At 46.5% G+C, this 21286-nt stretch overlaps 7 non-coding genes across 7 annotated transcripts; all 7 read right to left on the reverse strand.

Moving 5' to 3' along the window:
- Window positions 1-2781: 2781 nt before the first annotated feature.
- Window positions 2782-2972, reverse strand: LOC141211510 (U2 spliceosomal RNA). The gene has a single exon (XR_012281483.1). It is a non-coding gene; the product is annotated as a U2 spliceosomal RNA (small nuclear RNA).
- A 1112-nt stretch (window positions 2973-4084) lies between these two features.
- On the reverse strand, window positions 4085-4273 carry LOC141211641 (U2 spliceosomal RNA). The gene has a single exon (XR_012281601.1). It is a non-coding gene; the product is annotated as a U2 spliceosomal RNA (small nuclear RNA).
- Window positions 4274-10719: 6446 nt separating this feature from the next.
- Window positions 10720-10910, reverse strand: LOC141212160 (U2 spliceosomal RNA). Its single transcript, XR_012281977.1, has one exon. It is a non-coding gene; the product is annotated as a U2 spliceosomal RNA (small nuclear RNA).
- A 1115-nt stretch (window positions 10911-12025) lies between these two features.
- On the reverse strand, window positions 12026-12216 carry LOC141212161 (U2 spliceosomal RNA). Its single transcript, XR_012281978.1, has one exon. It is a non-coding gene; the product is annotated as a U2 spliceosomal RNA (small nuclear RNA).
- Window positions 12217-13331: 1115 nt separating this feature from the next.
- On the reverse strand, window positions 13332-13522 carry LOC141212162 (U2 spliceosomal RNA). Its single transcript, XR_012281979.1, has one exon. It is a non-coding gene; the product is annotated as a U2 spliceosomal RNA (small nuclear RNA).
- Window positions 13523-14637: 1115 nt separating this feature from the next.
- Window positions 14638-14828, reverse strand: LOC141212163 (U2 spliceosomal RNA). Its single transcript, XR_012281980.1, has one exon. It is a non-coding gene; the product is annotated as a U2 spliceosomal RNA (small nuclear RNA).
- A 1115-nt stretch (window positions 14829-15943) lies between these two features.
- On the reverse strand, window positions 15944-16136 carry LOC141211605 (U2 spliceosomal RNA). Its single transcript, XR_012281574.1, has one exon. It is a non-coding gene; the product is annotated as a U2 spliceosomal RNA (small nuclear RNA).
- Between the last annotated feature and the right edge of the window lie 5150 nt (window positions 16137-21286).

Genomic DNA, 21286 nt, shown 5'->3' on the forward strand with positions numbered 1-21286 from the left:
AGACCTCCCAGGATATACTCTTGTTCCATTCTGTCCAACTCTGCTTGGTCGTATTGCCTGCCTCTTTGCTCACGAACCCCCATTTGGACCCCTATCGAGGCACCATCTGGGGGAATCGTATCGAGCACATGCGTCTCAGACGTTGACCACTTATTTTCAGGAGTTTCCAGGATCACTGAGTCAGCCATCTCCATCTCCCCCTCCATTTCTGAAGGGGGTGGGACATTGGCAACCTCCTCACCCTGTAAAGGCACCGTTTGAGGTTTCCCACTTCCATCCGGGGGTTCCGGTGGGGGTACTTCCTTAGGTGCCCTATCCACTCCGTGCAACCTGCGTTTTTTTGGCCCAGACTGTTCGCGCCCTTGAGTATTCCCAGGAGGATTCGAAGGTGAGGATTGGCCTGTAGCACCCACCCTCGGTCCCTCCGCAGGGGTTTCTGTTTGTGGGTTACCACGCCGTTCCCTCTTTTGCTTCGAGTTTCCAACAGTACACCATGGCTCACCATCCTCGGTCGGTATTTCCATACTCTCCCCCTCATTCTCCTCCGCGGGCTTGTCCGAACCAGCCGAGGGTTGGTCAGGGGGTGAGGGCTTTTCTGGTTCAGGGGGTGAAGGTCTCTCTGTTTGCCCAGCTTGAGCTCTCTTTGAGGTATTCCTAAAAGGACAATGAGAAAAAGCATGACCTCTGGAAACACAGTTGCTACAAAAAATTCCAGTTGTACAATTTTCAGTTTTATGGTCTTTGCTCCCACAGGCTACACAAGTAATGTCACAGTTAGAATGGCCGTATTTTTTGCATTTCCTACAGAATGCCGGCATCCCATTAAAAAAGAGGTCACCATTCGTGTTTCCAATTCTAAAACGTGCTGGGGGAAGTCTTATGCCCCCCGGGCTTGAAGGGTCCTTAATACATGTCACCGTAAATTTCCACTTACACGCCCAAACTCCGCACTCATTCATAACTTTTCCATGGCTTACCACTTTGCTGAAATAATTGGATAAAAATGAAATAACATCGCTTTCTTTTGTATAAGGAGAGTAAATTTTAACAATTACAGTTTTTATCACATCTAATTCATGTTCGACAATTTTAACACCTTTAAAGATTGGCTTTCTCTGGTAAATTATATCAGGATCATTCATTTTACGGCAAAAATCTTGGTGGATACCTTTTTCAGTGAATGTGACATCGTATACACCACGCTTCGGGTAGTCTTGGATTGCCAGGATCTCGGATTTCTGGATTGAAAAAAATTTCACAAGAAGATCATCCACAATAAAACGTAAACCTCTGTTATCTTTACCTCCCTCATGGAAGTAAAACCGCACCGTATGCCGTAACCGGGCATAGGTCGGAATTTCACCTGGATCTGAATCCATGGTGAAACAAGGATTTCCGCAACAGGAAAACGGGGATTTCCGCAACCAATAATGGGGGATTTCCGCAACTAAGGAGTCGCTGAACAATCCTAGGACTGTACAGCTGGGATCGCAACCCGTTGCCCAGGGACTAAGCCCACCTCATTATAGCAGCAAGGGCCTAAGCCCCACTACAAGAGTGGGACCCGAACCCAAGGCCAAGAGGCGGGGTACCCCAGGCACCTTCCAACTACAACCAATGCCAGTAAAACCAACACTAGATCGCAGCCATAAGGCCGAGAAGCGATAACCAGAATTGGTTTCAAACTACGGAGCCACCCAAGGATCCTGAAAAGTCCATTTGTGGAGATGAGCTCCTGGACTCCCGTTAAGAAGACATGTTGTCAACCTCTAGATCCCTTACATGCCTGCACTTTTCGGCTTGCTGCTGCTGCAATCCACGCGTTTTAGATCTGCATAACTCCACCTCTTTAAACACAGCACCTTCACCCCCTGCTGTTCCCACCCGCCTCAACACCGTTGGAAGGGAGGAGAACCAATTAAGGCGGGGGGTGGGGTGGAACGAGCAGCTGTCTACCCTTAGCAGGAGGGCTCCTGATTACATACCTCTCCTGCTGCTGCTGCTGCTGGCTGTCCAGCAGCAGACTGAAGGTGGCTGCTGCTGTGCACAGGTATATAAAGGCTCAGAGCCTATTATGACACGCGCAGCCAGCGTTCCATTGCCACATTCCATCTACTGCAGGCAGGATACCTGGCTGGCTGAATGTCGCTGAGAAGCTCACAGAGACCGCCATAAGCAACAGTTTAACAGAATGCCACAGACTAATCAACCAAACTTTTTGGGTTGGGTTCTCTTTTATAGTCTGCAGGCATTAAATGAAAGAAGTCAGTGTTCCAGCAGAAGGAGACAACGTTTCAGAAAAGGCATTGTAGCAAACCAAAAAAGAAATTTTAAGCGCAGCAGAGTAACCAGCGCACATACCTGTTAGCTCAGGTGAGTTTAAAAGGCTGCTGTTGATAACAAGGGCATTTGCTAAATAGATGGTGTGTGTGCAACAATATACTGAAAGGTCAATTATATTGTGCAGCTTATCTCACCACCTGTAGTTATTTAGGTGAAAGCTCCAAAATGCTTGCCTAATATGTCTGTTTATCCAAAAGGAAGTAAAAAGGGAGAGCTAGAAAGATAGCATTGCATCACATTACATGGCAATGCAATGCACAGTTGCTGAAGTTGAACCAAAATGAGCTTGTAATCTGGCTTCTGCAACTTTGAACATGAAAAATCCAATGAGGAGAAGAAAAGCAAAGCCAAAGAGTCCATCCCAAAATCCGACAAACAAGCAAAATGAACAAAAAACATTGAATTCAATTCTTTCTGATTTTAGAAACTGCATTAAAGAAGGGGTGCACCGGTCCTGGAGATACTGCAATACCAGGTCAATGCGTGGAGTGGACAGAGCAAGCTCTTTTTCCATCTCCCTGTTCTAAAAATCCATTTAATATATGGTCCTCAGATAGGGGACGTATCAGATATTAAACTGATAAGAACAGATACTACACTTGATCTTAGCCAAAAGGCCGAGAAGCGATAACCAGAATTGGTTTCAAACTACGGAGCCACCCAAGGATCCTGAAAAGTCCATTTGTGGAGATGAGCTCCTGGACTCCCGTTAAGAAGACATGTTGTCAACCTCTAGATCCCTTACATGCCTGCACTTTTCGGCTTGCTGCTGCTGCAATCCACGCGTTTTAGATCTGCATAACTCCACCTCTTTAAACACAGCACCTTCACCCCCTGCTGTTCCCACCCGCCTCAACACCGTTGGAAGGGAGGAGAACCAATTAAGGCGGGGGGTGGGGTGGAACGAGCAGCTGTCTACCCTTAGCAGGAGGGCTCCTGATTACATACCTCTCCTGCTGCTGCTGCTGCTGGCTGTCCAGCAGCAGACTGAAGGTGGCTGCTGCTGTGCACAGGTATATAAAGGCTCAGAGCCTATTATGACACGCGCAGCCAGCGTTCCATTGCCACATTCCATCTACTGCAGGCAGGATACCTGGCTGGCTGAATGTCGCTGAGAAGCTCACAGAGACCGCCATAAGCAACAGTTTAACAGAATGCCACAGACTAATCAACCAAACTTTTTGGGTTGGGTTCTCTTTTATAGTCTGCAGGCATTAAATGAAAGTCAGTGTTCCAGCAGAAGGAGACAACGTTTCAGAAAAGGCATTGTAGCAAACCAAAAAAGAAATTTTAAGCGCAGCAGAGTAACCAGCGCACATACCTGTTAGCTCAGGTGAGTTTAAAAGGCTGCTGTTGATAACAAGGGCATTTGCTAAATAGATGGTGTGTGTGCAACAATATACTGAAAGGTCAATTATATTGTGCAGCTTATCTCACCACCTGTAGTTATTTAGGTGAAAGCTCCAAAATGCTTGCCTAATATGTCTGTTTATCCAAAAGGAAGTAAAAAGGGAGAGCTAGAAAGATAGCATTGCATCACATTACATGGCAATGCAATGCACAGTTGCTGAAGTTGAACCAAAATGAGCTTGTAATCTGGCTTCTGCAACTTTGAACATGAAAAATCCAATGAGGAGAAGAAAAGCAAAGCCAAAGAGTCCATCCCAAAATCCGACAAACAAGCAAAATGAACAAAAAACATTGAATTCAATTCTTTCTGATTTTAGAAACTGCATTAAAGAAGGGGTGCACCGGTCCTGGAGATACTGCAATACCAGGTCAATGCGTGGAGTGGACAGAGCAAGCTCTTTTTCCATCTCCCTGTTCTAAAAATCCATTTAATATATGGTCCCCAGATAGGGGACGTATCAGATATTAAACTGATAAGAACAGATTTTTTTTTTGACTTGGAATGTACCCAAACATAGGTACACCCGTTTATTGGATAAAACTTAATTACAATACATTAGATATGAACATAAAATCATTACATTTTAAAATGCATTCGTACATAAATTGATTTCAGTTCAATAAGGCAGTAAAATTACATTAAAATACAGACAATGTGTTTAGATTGCTGTGTTCCATTCTTTTACCAGCCATTGTTTTGATAAAATTACATTTCTCTTTTTATCCAATAAATAATACATATACATTTCACTAAAAGCCAACTCTAAAACATCTTTCACAGATAAAACATCGTGTTTAAAAAGAAGGATGTTCCTGGCCTTCCATAGAGCTTCTTTGATGGTACTGATTGTCTTCCATGCGATGATCCTCTTGCTGGCGTTGGGGCACTCCACACGACCAAATAAGACAGTTTCAAAAGTAAGATCCTTAATGTTTGTCATTTTTTGAAGCAAAGGAAATATTGTAGTCCATGTTTGTCGTGCAAAGTGACAAGTCCATAAAACATGTAAAACAGTCTCATCTCCGAGGCATCTTTGTCTTGGACATCTGGCAGTTCTCACGAGTCCTCTTCGGTGTTGGAATGCCCGACATGGAAGACAATCATGCACACAGCTCCAGGCCAGGTCCTTCTGGGAATTAAAAAGATAGGGTTCATTAATAACTTTCCATATGTCAGTACATTTATTATCATTAAAATTCCCAATCTGTACAATTGATTCCTTTTGTTTGAAACCATTTAAAATCATCTTGCTATCTCTTAAGTCTTCTGCACTTTTCCCTTTTAAGTCATACGTGTTTACAATAGTTCCTAAAATCTTATAGCTTTCTGGTGTATTAAGAGCATATGGGGAACTTAAAACTGTTTCAAACCATCCATGACGTTTCATAAAATAACCTGTGTTAAAACGGATGAAATATGACCAATAACTATTTTTCGACAGTGCATTAAAACATAAAACAAAAAATCTTATTAAAACAAAAGCTCTAAAATCGGGGAAATCTTTACCGCCTTTCTCTTTAGGCTTGACCACTAACTCTCTTTTCAATTTCTCCATCTTGGAGCTCCAGAAAAAAGTGAAACAAGCTTTGATTATTTTCGTAAAGGTATGTGTGTGGGGGGGAAACACCAAACTTAAGTACAATAACAAAGGCACAATTACCATTTTTATAACTAGTACCTTCCCTTCCATTGTTAATTTCCTCAACCTCCACATACATAGTTTTTGATTTACCTTTTGTGCCACAAGATCCCAGCTTTCTTTACCTTTGTTTGTTTCGTTAAAAATCACACCTAGAATCTTTACAGAGTCACATTCAGGAACCGGTACATCATTTAAAATCATATTCCCCACATTTAAAATACAGCTTTTGTTAAAATTTACTTTAAAACCAGATCCACCACAGAAGTATTCCACTTGCCGTAGTGTTTTCCGGATAGACAGGTCATCTTTACATGTTATGGCTACATCATCCATATATCCAGTAACTTTTGCTTCTAGCCCTCCCCCACCTGGCAAATGGACGCCTCGGATTTGCTTGTCTCTCCTTAAGACACTGAGTAGGGGTTCAAGGGCACAAATAAATAACAAGGGGGACAGAGGGCAACCTTGTTTTACACCAGAATTTAAAAACACATCACTTGTCTTAAAACCATTTACTAAAACCTTACTAGTGCAACCATGATAAAATGCTTTGAGAGAGCATAAAAAACCTTCTGGTATACCCATTTTAGCTAAAACATTAAAAAGGAATTGGTGTGACACTCTATCAAATGCTTTTTCAAAGTCGAGAGACAGGACTGCCAGCTTACTTCCCCTCGACTTTGTGTCATCTATTACATCTTTGATTAGATTCAAATTTTCCCAAACACTCCTTCCTGGTATGCCACACACTTGGTTTGGGTGGATTATGTTACCTATTACCTTTTTAAGTCTATTTGCACAAATTTTTGCCATTATTTTGTAATCACAATTTAGAAGGGTGATAGGTCTCCAATTTCTTAGTTGCGTTTTGTCTTCCTTTTTGTATATAAGGGAGACCTCACCTTTCTTCCAGGAGTTCGGTAGAGTTTTTGTATTAAAAACCTCGTTAAAAACATAAAATAAATCCTCCTGTAAAATATCATAAAAAACCTTATAAAATTCTATGGGTATACCATCAGGCCCCGGTACTTTACCAGACTTAAAGCTTCTTATGGTCTCAGATATCTCATCTTCAGTTAGACTCTGTAATAAAACATCTTGTGAGACAGGGTCTAAAACAGTTGTAATTTCATCCAAAGTACTTTTCATAAAATGGTCATCAACAGATTTTGTGTTAAAAAGCTCGGAATAAAATTCATGCACTTTAGCTAAAATACCCTCTATGTCTTGTTTACCTTCCATTGATTCAATAAAAACACGATTTTTCACCATACATTTAAAAAAATATCGTGAACAGGTTTCATTATTTTCAACATGTTGGACCTTTGCATGGAAAATTAACTCTTTACCTCTCTGTTCTAAGGTATGCTGAATTTCACTTTTTAAGTCACTAATTTCTTTATCTACTTCAATCTCATGGCTCTTCAATTTATATAAGGTCTCCAATCTAGTGTTGAGTTGGCAATAAAATTCTCTTTTCTCTTTAGCTTTCTGGACCCCAACCTTCATAAAAAAATCTCTTATGTTCTTTTTCATCTTTTCCCACCACCTACTTATAGGGATATGGGGGTCTCTTATTCTTTTAAAATGTAAATAAAATTCAGTAAAATCAGATAAAACTTGGGGGTCTTCTAAAAGGGAAATGTTTAACTTCCAGGTACCTTTTCCTTTTTTCTTAAAATCATTACATTTCACATAAAAGGATAAAAGTTTGTGATCAGAAAAAACATTAGATAAAAGCTCACATTTAAAAGGCAATACATTTTTAGAGCAGAAAATAAAATCAATCCTGGAGCTACAATTCACGTTGCTCCAGGTTACCCATTCCTCTGCAGGCAAGTCTTTATTACACTCCTTAAAAACATCTGTTAAATTAAAATCTTGTATGACATTTTTTAACATAAAAGACGTTTTATCATAATTCCTACTTGTGGAGCTTGAGAACCTTTTTTCTCCACCTAAAATGCAATTAAAATCTCCTGATAAAATAAGAGGGACAGAATCATTAATAAATAAGGGTAACATATTCAACATATCAGCTCTTTCTTGCTTATCTGTGGCTCCATAAAAGTTTAAAAATTGCCATTTAAAACCATCAATAAAAGCTTTTACTAATAAAATTCTACCTGGTAAAACCTCTTGAACAGAGTCAATAAAAACATTCCCTTTAAAAAGAATGGCGACCCCTGCTGACCTGGACCCGTTTGATCCTGACCATACTGAGGGTCCATGTGCCCAATCAGTCTCATATTCTGTATAATTTAAACTGTGTGGGATGCAGCATTCCTGTAAAAAGAAAACTGTAGCTGTTAGAGAGGATAAAAAATCAAAGAGAGCAACTCTTCTGGTCTTAGTTTTCAACCCTCTAGCGTTAAGAGAAAAACCGCTAATCCCTGCCATAAGAGAAAAAAAGGAAATTTAGCATTCTTTCAAACTCTTACCTCAGCTGGTTTATATTTCTATTCCAGGAGATGAGGGATCATTGATCGTCAACAGAGAGCCCGTCACGGAGGACTCCTCATCTGTTAGTGTCCCAGACCGTAGACCTCCCAGGATATACTCTTGTTCCATTCTGTCCAACTCTGCTTGGTCGTATTGCCTGCCTCTTTGCTCACGAACCCCCATTTGGACCCCTATCGAGGCACCATCTGGGGGAATCGTATCGAGCACATGCGTCTCAGACGTTGACCACTTATTTTCAGGAGTTTCCAGGATCACTGAGTCAGCCATCTCCATCTCCCCCTCCATTTCTGAAGGGGGTGGGACATTGGCAACCTCCTCACCCTGTAAAGGCACCGTTTGAGGTTTCCCACTTCCATCCGGGGGTTCCGGTGGGGGTACTTCCTTAGGTGCCCTATCCACTCCGTGCAACCTGCGTTTTTTTGGCCCAGACTGTTCGCGCCCTTGAGTATTCCCAGGAGGATTCGAAGGTGAGGATTGGCCTGTAGCACCCACCCTCGGTCCCTCCGCAGGGGTTTCTGTTTGTGGGTTACCACGCCGTTCCCTCTTTTGCTTCGAGTTTCCAACAGTACACCATGGCTCACCATCCTCGGTCGGTATTTCCATACTCTCCCCCTCATTCTCCTCCGCGGGCTTGTCCGAACCAGCCGAGGGTTGGTCAGGGGGTGAGGGCTTTTCTGGTTCAGGGGGTGAAGGTCTCTCTGTTTGCCCAGCTTGAGCTCTCTTTGAGGTATTCCTAAAAGGACAATGAGAAAAAGCATGACCTCTGGAAACACAGTTGCTACAAAAAATTCCAGTTGTACAATTTTCAGTTTTATGGTCTTTGCTCCCACAGGCTACACAAGTAATGTCACAGTTAGAATGGCCGTATTTTTTGCATTTCCTACAGAATGCCGGCATCCCATTAAAAAAGAGGTCACCATTCGTGTTTCCAATTCTAAAACGTGCTGGGGGAAGTCTTATGCCCCCCGGGCTTGAAGGGTCCTTAATACATGTCACCGTAAATTTCCACTTACACGCCCAAACTCCGCACTCATTCATAACTTTTCCATGGCTTACCACTTTGCTGAAATAATTGGATAAAAATGAAATAACATCGCTTTCTTTTGTATAAGGAGAGTAAATTTTAACAATTACAGTTTTTATCACATCTAATTCATGTTCGACAATTTTAACACCTTTAAAGATTGGCTTTCTCTGGTAAATTATATCAGGATCATTCATTTTACGGCAAAAATCTTGGTGGATACCTTTTTCAGTGAATGTGACATCGTATACACCACGCTTCGGGTAGTCTTGGATTGCCAGGATCTCGGATTTCTGGATTGAAAAAAATTTCACAAGAAGATCATCCACAATAAAACGTAAACCTCTGTTATCTTTACCTCCCTCATGGAAGTAAAACCGCACCGTATGCCGTAACCGGGCATAGGTCGGAATTTCACCTGGATCTGAATCCATGGTGAAACAAGGATTTCCGCAACAGGAAAACGGGGATTTCCGCAACCAATAATGGGGGATTTCCGCAACTAAGGAGTCGCTGAACAATCCTAGGACTGTACAGCTGGGATCGCAACCCGTTGCCCAGGGACTAAGCCCACCTCATTATAGCAGCAAGGGCCTAAGCCCCACTACAAGAGTGGGACCCGAACCCAAGGCCAAGAGGCGGGGTACCCCAGGCACCTTCCAACTACAACCAATGCCAGTAAAACCAACACTAGATCGCAGCCATAAGGCCGAGAAGCGATAACCAGAATTGGTTTCAAACTACGGAGCCACCCAAGGATCCTGAAAAGTCCATTTGTGGAGATGAGCTCCTGGACTCCCGTTAAGAAGACATGTTGTCAACCTCTAGATCCCTTACATGCCTGCACTTTTCGGCTTGCTGCTGCTGCAATCCACGCGTTTTAGATCTGCATAACTCCACCTCTTTAAACACAGCACCTTCACCCCCTGCTGTTCCCACCCGCCTCAACACCGTTGGAAGGGAGGAGAACCAATTAAGGCGGGGGGTGGGGTGGAACGAGCAGCTGTCTACCCTTAGCAGGAGGGCTCCTGATTACATACCTCTCCTGCTGCTGCTGCTGCTGGCTGTCCAGCAGCAGACTGAAGGTGGCTGCTGCTGTGCACAGGTATATAAAGGCTCAGAGCCTATTATGACACGCGCAGCCAGCGTTCCATTGCCACATTCCATCTACTGCAGGCAGGATACCTGGCTGGCTGAATGTCGCTGAGAAGCTCACAGAGACCGCCATAAGCAACAGTTTAACAGAATGCCACAGACTAATCAACCAAACTTTTTGGGTTGGGTTCTCTTTTATAGTCTGCAGGCATTAAATGAAAGAAGTCAGTGTTCCAGCAGAAGGAGACAACGTTTCAGAAAAGGCATTGTAGCAAACCAAAAAAGAAATTTTAAGCGCAGCAGAGTAACCAGCGCACATACCTGTTAGCTCAGGTGAGTTTAAAAGGCTGCTGTTGATAACAAGGGCATTTGCTAAATAGATGGTGTGTGTGCAACAATATACTGAAAGGTCAATTATATTGTGCAGCTTATCTCACCACCTGTAGTTATTTAGGTGAAAGCTCCAAAATGCTTGCCTAATATGTCTGTTTATCCAAAAGGAAGTAAAAAGGGAGAGCTAGAAAGATAGCATTGCATCACATTACATGGCAATGCAATGCACAGTTGCTGAAGTTGAACCAAAATGAGCTTGTAATCTGGCTTCTGCAACTTTGAACATGAAAAATCCAATGAGGAGAAGAAAAGCAAAGCCAAAGAGTCCATCCCAAAATCCGACAAACAAGCAAAATGAACAAAAAACATTGAATTCAATTCTTTCTGATTTTAGAAACTGCATTAAAGAAGGGGTGCACCGGTCCTGGAGATACTGCAATACCAGGTCAATGCGTGGAGTGGACAGAGCAAGCTCTTTTTCCATCTCCCTGTTCTAAAAATCCATTTAATATATGGTCCCCAGATAGGGGACGTATCAGATATTAAACTGATAAGAACAGATACTACACTTGATCTTAGCCAAAAGGCCGAGAAGCGATAACCAGAATTGGTTTCAAACTACGGAGCCACCCAAGGATCCTGAAAAGTCCATTTGTGGAGATGAGCTCCTGGACTCCCGTTAAGAAGACATGTTGTCAACCTCTAGATCCCTTACATGCCTGCACTTTTCGGCTTGCTGCTGCTGCAATCCACGCGTTTTAGATCTGCATAACTCCACCTCTTTAAACACAGCACCTTCACCCCCTGCTGTTCCCACCCGCCTCAACACCGTTGGAAGGGAGGAGAACCAATTAAGGCGGGGGGTGGGGTGGAACGAGCAGCTGTCTACCCTTAGCAGGAGGGCTCCTGATTACATACCTCTCCTGCTGCTGCTGCTGCTGGCTGTCCAGCAGCAGACTGAAGGTGGCTGCTGCTGTGCACAGGTATATAAAGGCTCAGAGCCTATTATGACACGCGCAGCCAGCGTTCCATTGCCACATTCCATCTACTGCAGGCAGGATACCTGGCTGGCTGAATGTCGCTGAGAAGCTCACAGAGACCGCCATAAGCAACAGTTTAACAGAATGCCACAGACTAATCAACCAAACTTTTTGGGTTGGGTTCTCTTTTATAGTCTGCAGGCATTAAATGAAAGAAGTCAGTGTTCCAGCAGAAGGAGACAACGTTTCAGAAAAGGCATTGTAGCAAACCAAAAAAGAAATTTTAAGCGCAGCAGAGTAACCAGCGCACATACCTGTTAGCTCAGGTGAGTTTAAAAGGCTGCTGTTGATAACAAGGGCATTTGCTAAATAGATGGTGTGTGTGCAACAATATACTGAAAGGTCAATTATATTGTGCAGCTTATCTCACCACCTGTAGTTATTTAGGTGAAAGCTCCAAAATGCTTGCCTAATATGTCTGTTTATCCAAAAGGAAGTAAAAAGGGAGAGCTAGAAAGATAGCATTGCATCACATTACATGGCAATGCAATGCACAGTTGCTGAAGTTGAACCAAAATGAGCTTGTAATCTGGCTTCTGCAACTTTGAACATGAAAAATCCAATGAGGAGAAGAAAAGCAAAGCCAAAGAGTCCATCCCAAAATCCGACAAACAAGCAAAATGAACAAAAAACATTGAATTCAATTCTTTCTGATTTTAGAAACTGCATTAAAGAAGGGGTGCACCGGTCCTGGAGATACTGCAATACCAGGTCAATGCGTGGAGTGGACAGAGCAAGCTCTTTTTCCATCTCCCTGTTCTAAAAATCCATTTAATATATGGTCCCCAGATAGGGGACGTATCAGATATTAAACTGATAAGAACAGATACTACACTTGATCTTAGCCAAAAGGCCGAGAAGCGATAACCAGAATTGGTTTCAAACTACGGAGCCACCCAAGGATCCTGAAAAGTCCATTTGTGGAGATGAGCTCCTGGACTCCCGTTAAGAAGACATGTTGTCAACCTCTAGATCCCTTACATGCCTGCACTTTTCGGCTTGCTGCTGCTGCAATCCACGCGTTTTAGATCTGCATAACTCCACCTCTTTAAACACAGCACCTTCACCCCCTGCTGTTCCCACCCGCCTCAACACCGTTGGAAGGGAGGAGAACCAATTAAGGCGGGGGGTGGGGTGGAACGAGCAGCTGTCTACCCTTAGCAGGAGGGCTCCTGATTGCATACCTCTCCTGCTGCTGCTGCTGCTGGCTGTCCAGCAGCAGACTGAAGGTGGCTGCTGCTGTGCACAGGTATATAAAGGCTCAGAGCCTATTATGACACGCGCAGCCAGCGTTCCATTGCCACATTCCATCTACTGCAGGCAGGATACCTGGCTGGCTGAATGTCGCTGAGAAGCTCACAGAGACCGCCATAAGCAACAGTTTAACAGAATGCCACAGACTAATCAACCAAACTTTTTGGGTTGGGTTCTCTTTTATAGTCTGCAGGCATTAAATGAAAGAAGTCAGTGTTCCAGCAGAAGGAGACAACGTTTCAGAAAAGGCATTGTAGCAAACCAAAAAAGAAATTTTAAGCGCAGCAGAGTAACCAGCGCACATACCTGTTAGCTCAGGTGAGTTTAAAAGGCTGCTGTTGATAACAAGGGCATTTGCTAAATAGATGGTGTGTGTGCAACAATATACTGAAAGGTCAATTATATTGTGCAGCTTATCTCACCACCTGTAGTTATTTAGGTGAAAGCTCCAAAATGCTTGCCTAATATGTCTGTTTATCCAAAAGGAAGTAAAAAGGGAGAGCTAGAAAGATAGCATTGCATCACATTACATGGCAATGCAATGCACAGTTGCTGAAGTTGAACCAAAATGAGCTTGTAATCTGGCTTCTGCAACTTTGAACATGAAAAATCCAATGAGGAGAAGAAAAGCAAAGCCAAAGAGTCCATCCCAAAATCCGACAAACAAGCAAAATGAACAAAAAACATTGAATTCAATTCTTTCTGATTTTAGAAACTGCATTAAAGAAGGGGTGCACCGGTCCTGGAGATACTGCAATACCAGGTCAATGCGTGGAGTGGACAGAGCAAGCTCTTTTTCCATCTCCCTGTTCTAAAAATCCATTTAATATATGGTCCCCAGATAGGGGACGTATCAGATATTAAACTGATAAGAACAGATACTACACTTGATCTTAGCCAAAAGGCCGAGAAGCGATAACCAGAATTGGTTTCAAACTACGGAGCCACCCAAGGATCCTGAAAAGTCCATTTGTGGAGATGAGCTCCTGGACTCCCGTTAAGAAGACATGTTGTCAACCTCTAGATCCCTTACATGCCTGCACTTTTCGGCTTGCTGCTGCTGCAATCCACGCGTTTTAGATCTGCATAACTCCACCTCTTTAAACACAGCACCTTCACCCCCTGCTGTTCCCACCCGCCTCAACACCGTTGGAAGGGAGGAGAACCAATTAAGGCGGGGGGTGGGGTGGAACGAGCAGCTGTCTACCCTTAGCAGGAGGGCTCCTGATTACATACCTCTCCTGCTGCTGCTGCTGCTGGCTGTCCAGCAGCAGACTGAAGGTGGCTGCTGCTGTGCACAGGTATATAAAGGCTCAGAGCCTATTATGACACGCGCAGCCAGCGTTCCATTGCCACATTCCATCTACTGCAGGCAGGATACCTGGCTGGCTGAATGTCGCTGAGAAGCTCACAGAGACCGCCATAAGCAACAGTTTAACAGAATGCCACAGACTAATCAACCAAACTTTTTGGGTTGGGTTCTCTTTTATAGTCTGCAGGCATTAAATGAAAGAAGTCAGTGTTCCAGCAGAAGGAGACAACGTTTCAGAAAAGGCATTGTAGCAAACCAAAATAGAAATTTTAAGCGCAGCAGAGTAACCAGCGCACATACCTGTTAGCTCAGGTGAGTTTAAAAGGCTGCTGTTGATAACAAGGGCATTTGCTAAATAGATGGTGTGTGTGCAACAATATACTGAACGGTCAATTATATTGTGCAGCTTATCTCACCACCTGTAGTTATTTAGGTGAAAGCTCCAAAATGCTTGCCTAATATGTCTGTTTATCCAAAAGGAAGTAAAAAGGGAGAGCTAGAAAGATAGCATTGCATCACATTACATGGCAATGCAATGCACAGTTGCTGAAGTTGAACCAAAATGAGCTTGTAATCTGGCTTCTGCAACTTTGAACATGAAAAATCCAATGAGGAGAAGAAAAGCAAAGCCAAAGAGTCCATCCCAAAATCCGACAAACAAGCAAAATGAACAAAAAACATTGAATTCAATTCTTTCTGATTTTAGAAACTGCATTAAAGAAGGGGTGCACCGGTCCTGGAGATACTGCAATACCAGGTCAATGCGTGGAGTGGACAGAGCAAGCTCTTTTTCCATCTCCCTGTTCTAAAAATCCATTTAATATATGGTCCCCAGATAGGGGACGTATCAGATATTAAACTGATAAGAACAGATACTACACTTGATCTTAGCCAAAAGGCCGAGAAGCGATAACCAGAATTGGTTTCAAACTACGGAGCCACCCAAGGATCCTGAAAAGTCCATTTGTGGAGATGAGCTCCTGGACTCCCGTTAAGAAGACATGTTGTCAACCTCTAGATCCCTTACATGCCTGCACTTTTCGGCTTGCTGCTGCTGCAATCCACGCGTTTTAGATCTGCATAACTCCACCTCTTTAAACACAGCACCTTCACCCCCTGCTGTTCCCACCCGCCTCAACACCGTTGGAAGGGAGGAGAACCAATTAAGGCGGGGGGTGGGGTGGAACGAGCAGCTGTCTACCCTTAGCAGGAGGGCTCCTGATTACATACCTCTCCTGCTGCTGCTGCTGCTGGCTGTCCAGCAGCAGACTGAAGGTGGCTGCTGCTGTGCACAGGTATATAAAGGCTCAGAGCCTATTATGACATGCGCAGCCAGCGTTCCATTGCCACATTCCATCTACTGCAGGCAGGATACCTGGCTGGCTGAATGTCGCTGAGAAGCTCACAGAGACCGCCATAAGCAACAGTTTAACAGAATGCCACAGACTAATCAACCAAACTTTTTGGGTTGGGTTCTCTTTTATAGTCTGCAGGCATTAAATGAAAGAAGTCAGTGTTCCAGCAGAAGGAGACAACGTTTCAGAAAAGGCATTGTAGCAAACCAAAAAAGAAATTTTAAGCGCAGCAGAGTAACCAGCGCACATACCTGTTAGCTCAGGTGAGTTTAAAAGGCTGCTGTTGATAACAAGGGCATTTGCTAAATAGATGGTGTGTGTGCAACAATATACTGAAAGGTCAATTATATTGTGCAGCTTATCTCACCACCTGTAGTTATTTAGGTGAAAGCTCCAAAATGCTTGCCTAATATGTCTGTTTATCCAAAAGGAAGTAAAAAGGGAGAGCTAGAAAGATAGCATTGCATCACATTACATGGCAATGCAATGCACAGTTGCTGAAGTTGAACCAAAATGAGCTTGTAATCTGGCTTCTGCAACTTTGAACATGAAAAATCCAATGAGGAGAAGAAAAGCAAAGCCAAAGAGTCCATCCCAAAATCCGACAAACAAGCAAAATGAACAAAAAACATTGAATTCAATTCTTTCTGATTTTAGAAACTGCATTAAAGAAGGGGTGCACCGGTCCTGGAGATACTGCAATACCAGGTCAATGCGTGGAGTGGACAGAGCAAGCTCTTTTTCCATCTCCCTGTTCTAAAAATCCATTTAATATATGGTCCCCAGATAGGGGACGTATCAGATATTAAACTGATAAGAACAGATTTTTTGATTGAATATATCTTTTATTAGCACAAAAAATAAGTTAACAGACAGTGTACAGTGCCGCAGCCCAGTACACACAGAATTCTACATCATATTTACATAGCATGAGGATACGATGCACTAACTAGACACATCACACCCCTATGCTACACAAAACACTCAATCTGAAAGAAAAAGCATGTCAATCAATACAGTACGACGAACCGTGATAAGGGATGGGGATTGGGAAAAAGGGGATGGGGAGGGGAAAATCACAGGCCCGAAGCTTTATTGAAAGACAAGACACATAAGGGGAGAGGGGGAGGAGGGGTTTAGTCCTCGTCCTCGTCCTCCGGACCGTCCATGATGGAATAGTCTCTGAGCAGGCTGTGGATCAGCCTGCGGCAGTCCTGGATGGACATCCTCTCCCTCCTCAAGATGAGCCGGTTCCTGGCGACCCAAACGGCATCCTTGAAGCAGTTCATAAGGCGCCAAGCCTCCTGGATGGCTCCGACGGTATGAACCCCAGGGAAGAGTCCGTAAAGCACAGAATGGTGCGATAGGCTCGCCCTGGGGACAGAGTTCCTCAGGTCGTCCTCAAGTGCAGTCAATAGGCGCTGTGCAAATCCGCAGTCCCAAAAAGTGTGCAAAGATGTTTCCTCCACGAAGGGGCACCTTGGGCAGTACCGGGTCTTGCACAGGTTCCGGGCATGCATGAATGACCGGACGGGCAGTCCGCCCTGAATCGCCATCCACGACAAGTCCTTGTGCCCGTTGGTCAGCCTGTCAGACGACACATTTGTCCACACAGTCTCCAGCGTGTCCTGGTGAAGTCCTGTGATGTTCTCCACGTCATCCTTGGCTCTGATTAGCTTGTGGATAGTTTTGGGCTTCCACAAGTCGGGCTTGAGTCCCTCCAGTTGATGCTCCCCCACAAATCGAACGACGTCTCCGTAGAACCATGGCGTCGTCCAGTTGTAGGGGAAGGAGCTGTCCCACTTGTCCCAGCCGAGTCGCCTCCAAAGAGGAAGCAGGAAGAAGCGAGACATGGACCTGCCCGCGGAGCCATTCTTGACTTGCAAAGTCCGGCGGACACAATCACACACAAAAGAGGATCGCAGGAGGGTGGGGATATCTGGAACGCCCTTCCCACCCTTGCGAGGCTCCTTGTACATGACGGCCCGCCTGACTCTGTCCATCTTGGATCCCCAGACAAAGTGAAACACTGTCCTGGTAATGGCCCTGCACACAGTGACGTGTGGGGGCCAGGCCTGCGCCGTGTACTGCAAGACGGGCAGGACCTCATTACGCAGGACGAGTGCCTTACCCTCACAAGTGAGGTGTCTGAGGCTCCAGAGTCCGATCCGTTGCTTCACCTTGGCCAAGCGTTCTTGCCAGGACTTGAGGGCCGCTCCTTCCTTCCCGAACCAGACTCCCAGCACCTTGAGGAAATCCGGTTGAATGTTGAAGGGGAAGGGGGCGGAGGAGGCCGGCTGCCAATCCCCGAAGAGCATGGCTTCCGACTTCCTGCAGTTGACTTTGGCCCCTGAAGCCCGGCCGAACCTCTCACACGTCTGGACGAGGGCGTCGACTGAACCACGATCAGCGCAGAAGACGGTGACGTCGTCCATGTACAGCGAGCACTTGACCTCGTGTCGTCCCGGACCCGGTGCGGTGATCCCTCTGATCTCTCCATTCTGCCGGATAGCCTCTGCGAAGAGTTCTATAACACAAACAAAAAGAAGAGGTGATAGAGGGCAGCCTTGTCTGACCCCAGAGAGGACAGGGAAGGGGTCAGTCTTCCAGCCGTTCACCAACACCGAGCTGTGGATATCAAAATACATCAGACGGACATACGAACAAAACATGTTACCCAAACCTAACCGGTGCAGAGCTCGGCCCATGAACTCGTGGGAAACCCGGTCGAAGGCCTTCTCCTGATCCAAGGAGACCAGGGCCGCGTGTGCGCGGCGGACCTTGATGTACTCGACCGTGTCCCGCACGAGAGCGAGGCTGTCTGCGATGCGACGTCCAGGGATGCCGCAGGTCTGGTCCGGGTGGATGATCTGTCCGATGACCGTCTTAAGTCGTGTCGCCATCGTCTTGGCCAGGATCTTGTAGTCCACGTTGAGCAGAGTGATGGGACGCCAATTCCTCAGGTCGCACCTCTCTCCCTTCCGCTTGTACAGGATCGTGACCATTCCTTCCCTCAAAGATGGAGGCATTCTACCCTCCACCACCATCTCCTCGTACAGGTCCAACAGGTCCGGACAGATGAGGTCTCCCAGCGCTACATAGAGCTCCGCTGGAAGACCATCACTGCCCGGGGTCCTGCCGGTCCTAAAGGATTTAGCGGCAGAGAGCAATTCGCCCACCATCAGAGGTTTGTCCAAGGCTGCCGTGCCTGCAGGATCAAGATGGTTAGTGATACCTGACAGGAACTTATCAGCAGCGTCGTGGTCGGTAGTCTTGTGGGAGTAGAGTTCGCTGTAGAAGTCGCTGACGACCCTCATCACGTCCTCCTTCCCACGTCGCATGTTTCCGCTCTCGTCTCGCAGCTCGTTCAGGGGCGTGTGACCGGCATGAAGTTTCCTGAAAAAGAATGAGTTACATTTCTCACCCTTCTCCAGATTCTCCACTTTGGAACGGAAGATGATTCGCTTGGACTCCTCCTCAAAGTGCCTTTTCAGGCTCTTCTTGGTCTCCTCCAGCTCCTCCCTCACGTCCCAGCCGCAGTGAAGAAGGTCCTGCAGCGACCGCAGCTCGCGCTGCAGCCCTCTGAAGTCCCTCCTCTTCTCACACTCCTGTTGTCGACCCTTGGCCTGAAAGAAACAGCGAAACTCAAGTTTAACATATTCCCACCAATCAGAGACTGTTTGGAAGCTACCCTTGTAGGACTGCCACATTGCGTAGGCTGCTCTCAGCTCCTCCACGACTTCATCCTGAGCCAGCAGAGCACAATTCAGCTTCCAGGAGCCGGGGCCGGACGGAAAACCGTCGCCGAGGACACCTTGTAAGTGAATGGCTCTGTGGTCGGAGAAGAAGCAGGAGACCATCGAGTGCCTACTCTGCCTGACTGCCCGAGAGGTGAACACAAAGTCAATCCTGGAGCGGAGTGAGCCATCGGGTCGGCTCCACGAATAGTTCGTGGAGCCTCTCCCCATGGAGCCCACCACGTCCTGAAGAGAGGCCTCGGTTACCATCTCGATGAGCAGCTTGGACGTGATGTCCAACTTGGCAGATGTGCCAGAACTACGACCGTCCTCCTCGATGGGGCAGTTGAAATCCCCGGCCATCACTAAGGTCCTGGTGGTGGCAAGCTGAAGCCGCAGGGTCTGGAAAAGCTCCAAACGCTCATTCTTCAGTGGGGACGCATACACGTTGATGAACCTGACAGGTTCCCCCGCCCAGTTGCCATCTACAACAAGAGCCCTGCCGCAGATGAGCTCCTGGACGGACTCAAGCGTGAATGCGCCCCCCCTGATCAGAATTGCGACCCCCGCAGACTTGCAGTCACCCCCACCGGACCAGTAGGATGGACCGTGGGACCACTCCCTGGCCAGATGTTTGAAGGACCTAGAGGAGGGAAGGGAACATTCCTGCAACATATAAACATCACACAACTGGGAAGTAAGGAAGGCATAAATAGTCTGACGTCTGAACTTGTCCTTGATGCTCCTGACATTAATGGAAAATAAGTTAATATTAGCCATCATGTAGGGAAAAAAGAAAAAGTTAGCGCAGGCAATACACCTTAGTTACCACTCCGGTCGGGTGGTCCCTCGTCGGTGTTGACTGCTGGTCACGGGATCACCAGCAGGCCCTCTTCCTCCATCTGGTCAAGCAGCGCGGCCTCAATCTCGGCGACCACCAGTTCCTCCTCTTCTGGCTCGGCCACCAGGGTCTCAACCATGTGCTCCATCTCTTCTGGCTCAGGGAGGGTATCCTCCTTTTCGCCTACGAAATCCAGAATCTTCTTTTTGGAGGATTCAGTAGCAGGGCTGTCCTCCACCTTCCTCTTTCCCCGGGTTGGAACTGGGGAGACAAGAAGGGGAAAATCCTCCTCGGAATAGATAGCGGCGGGTGGAGGAAAGGTTAATTCCACCGCTACCATGGTCTGGGGAGGGAGAGTGGCTGCCGGGGCAGGGGAAAGGACACCTGCTGAGGAGTAGGGGAAGGAGGAAGAGGAAGTGGAATCCTCAGCAGGGGTGGCCGGGGTGGGGGGGGATTGGACGGGGGTGGCAGGGGGAGGGATCGAGAGAGGGGTGACAGAACTCTTACCCTCCTTTGACTTTTTCTTCTGCTTCGGAGCTGCTGGGACCGTCGCTGGGGCTTTGGCCACCGACTCCTTGACCGCTTTGGCCTTGGTCGTCTCGGCCTTGGCCGCTGGGGCCTTGGTCGTCGCGTCCTTGACCTTCACAGGCCTGGTCGTCAGGGCCTTGTCCTCCGTAGCTGGGGTCGTCGCAACCACCGATGCCCAGGATCTCTCACGCCTGGGGCAATCCTTGTACAGATGAGCCGCCAGCCCACACAGGTTGCAGGACGTCTTCTTCGGGCAGTCCTTCGAGCTGTGTCCCGTCACTCGACAAATCCTGCAGGCATCCTCCTTGCAGTCCTTCATCTCGTGGCCGTTCTTGCCGCATCTCCTGCAGTTCCGCGGCATGTCCGGGTAATAGATGAGGCCGTAGGAGTTGCCCAGGGAGAATGTCGGGGGCAGGTGCCGAAGTCCGTCTGAGTACGCCAGGTCCCTGTGAAGTCTAACGGTCACCGACCACTTACCTGTCCAGAAGCCGAGTCCATTCAGGATGTGAGAGGGTTCCTTCACAACCAAACAGAAGCGTCTCAGGAAGGTACAGATGTCTTGGCCTGGGGTGTGCGGGTTGCGCATGGAGACCGTGATCCTCCTTTCATCCCTCTGGATAGGGCAGCTACCTGTAAAGGCAGAGAAAGAATTATCCGGTCCTTTTGCGCTTACCATTTCCCAGAACCTCCTGCAGGTGTTCACAGTGGCGAAGGTGACGAAGAAGATCCCCGTCAAGAAGGTCTGGATGCTGAGGGTGTCCGACCTGGAGAAGCCTCGATCCAGCAGCATCTTCTGGCAGAACACGTCCGAGGACATGTCCGGCACCCTCCCATCCACTTCCTTCAGCTTCAGGGCCACCGTCTGCCGCATCCATGGCTCCAGGGCTGGAGCTTCGTGGCGGGGCTTC

The sequence above is a fragment of the Phyllobates terribilis genome, unplaced genomic scaffold (assembly GCF_046119375.1).
Source record: "Phyllobates terribilis strain yellow unplaced genomic scaffold, ASM4611937v1 Scaffold_170__1_contigs__length_4071412, whole genome shotgun sequence".
Lineage (NCBI taxonomy): Eukaryota > Metazoa > Chordata > Amphibia > Anura > Dendrobatidae > Phyllobates > Phyllobates terribilis.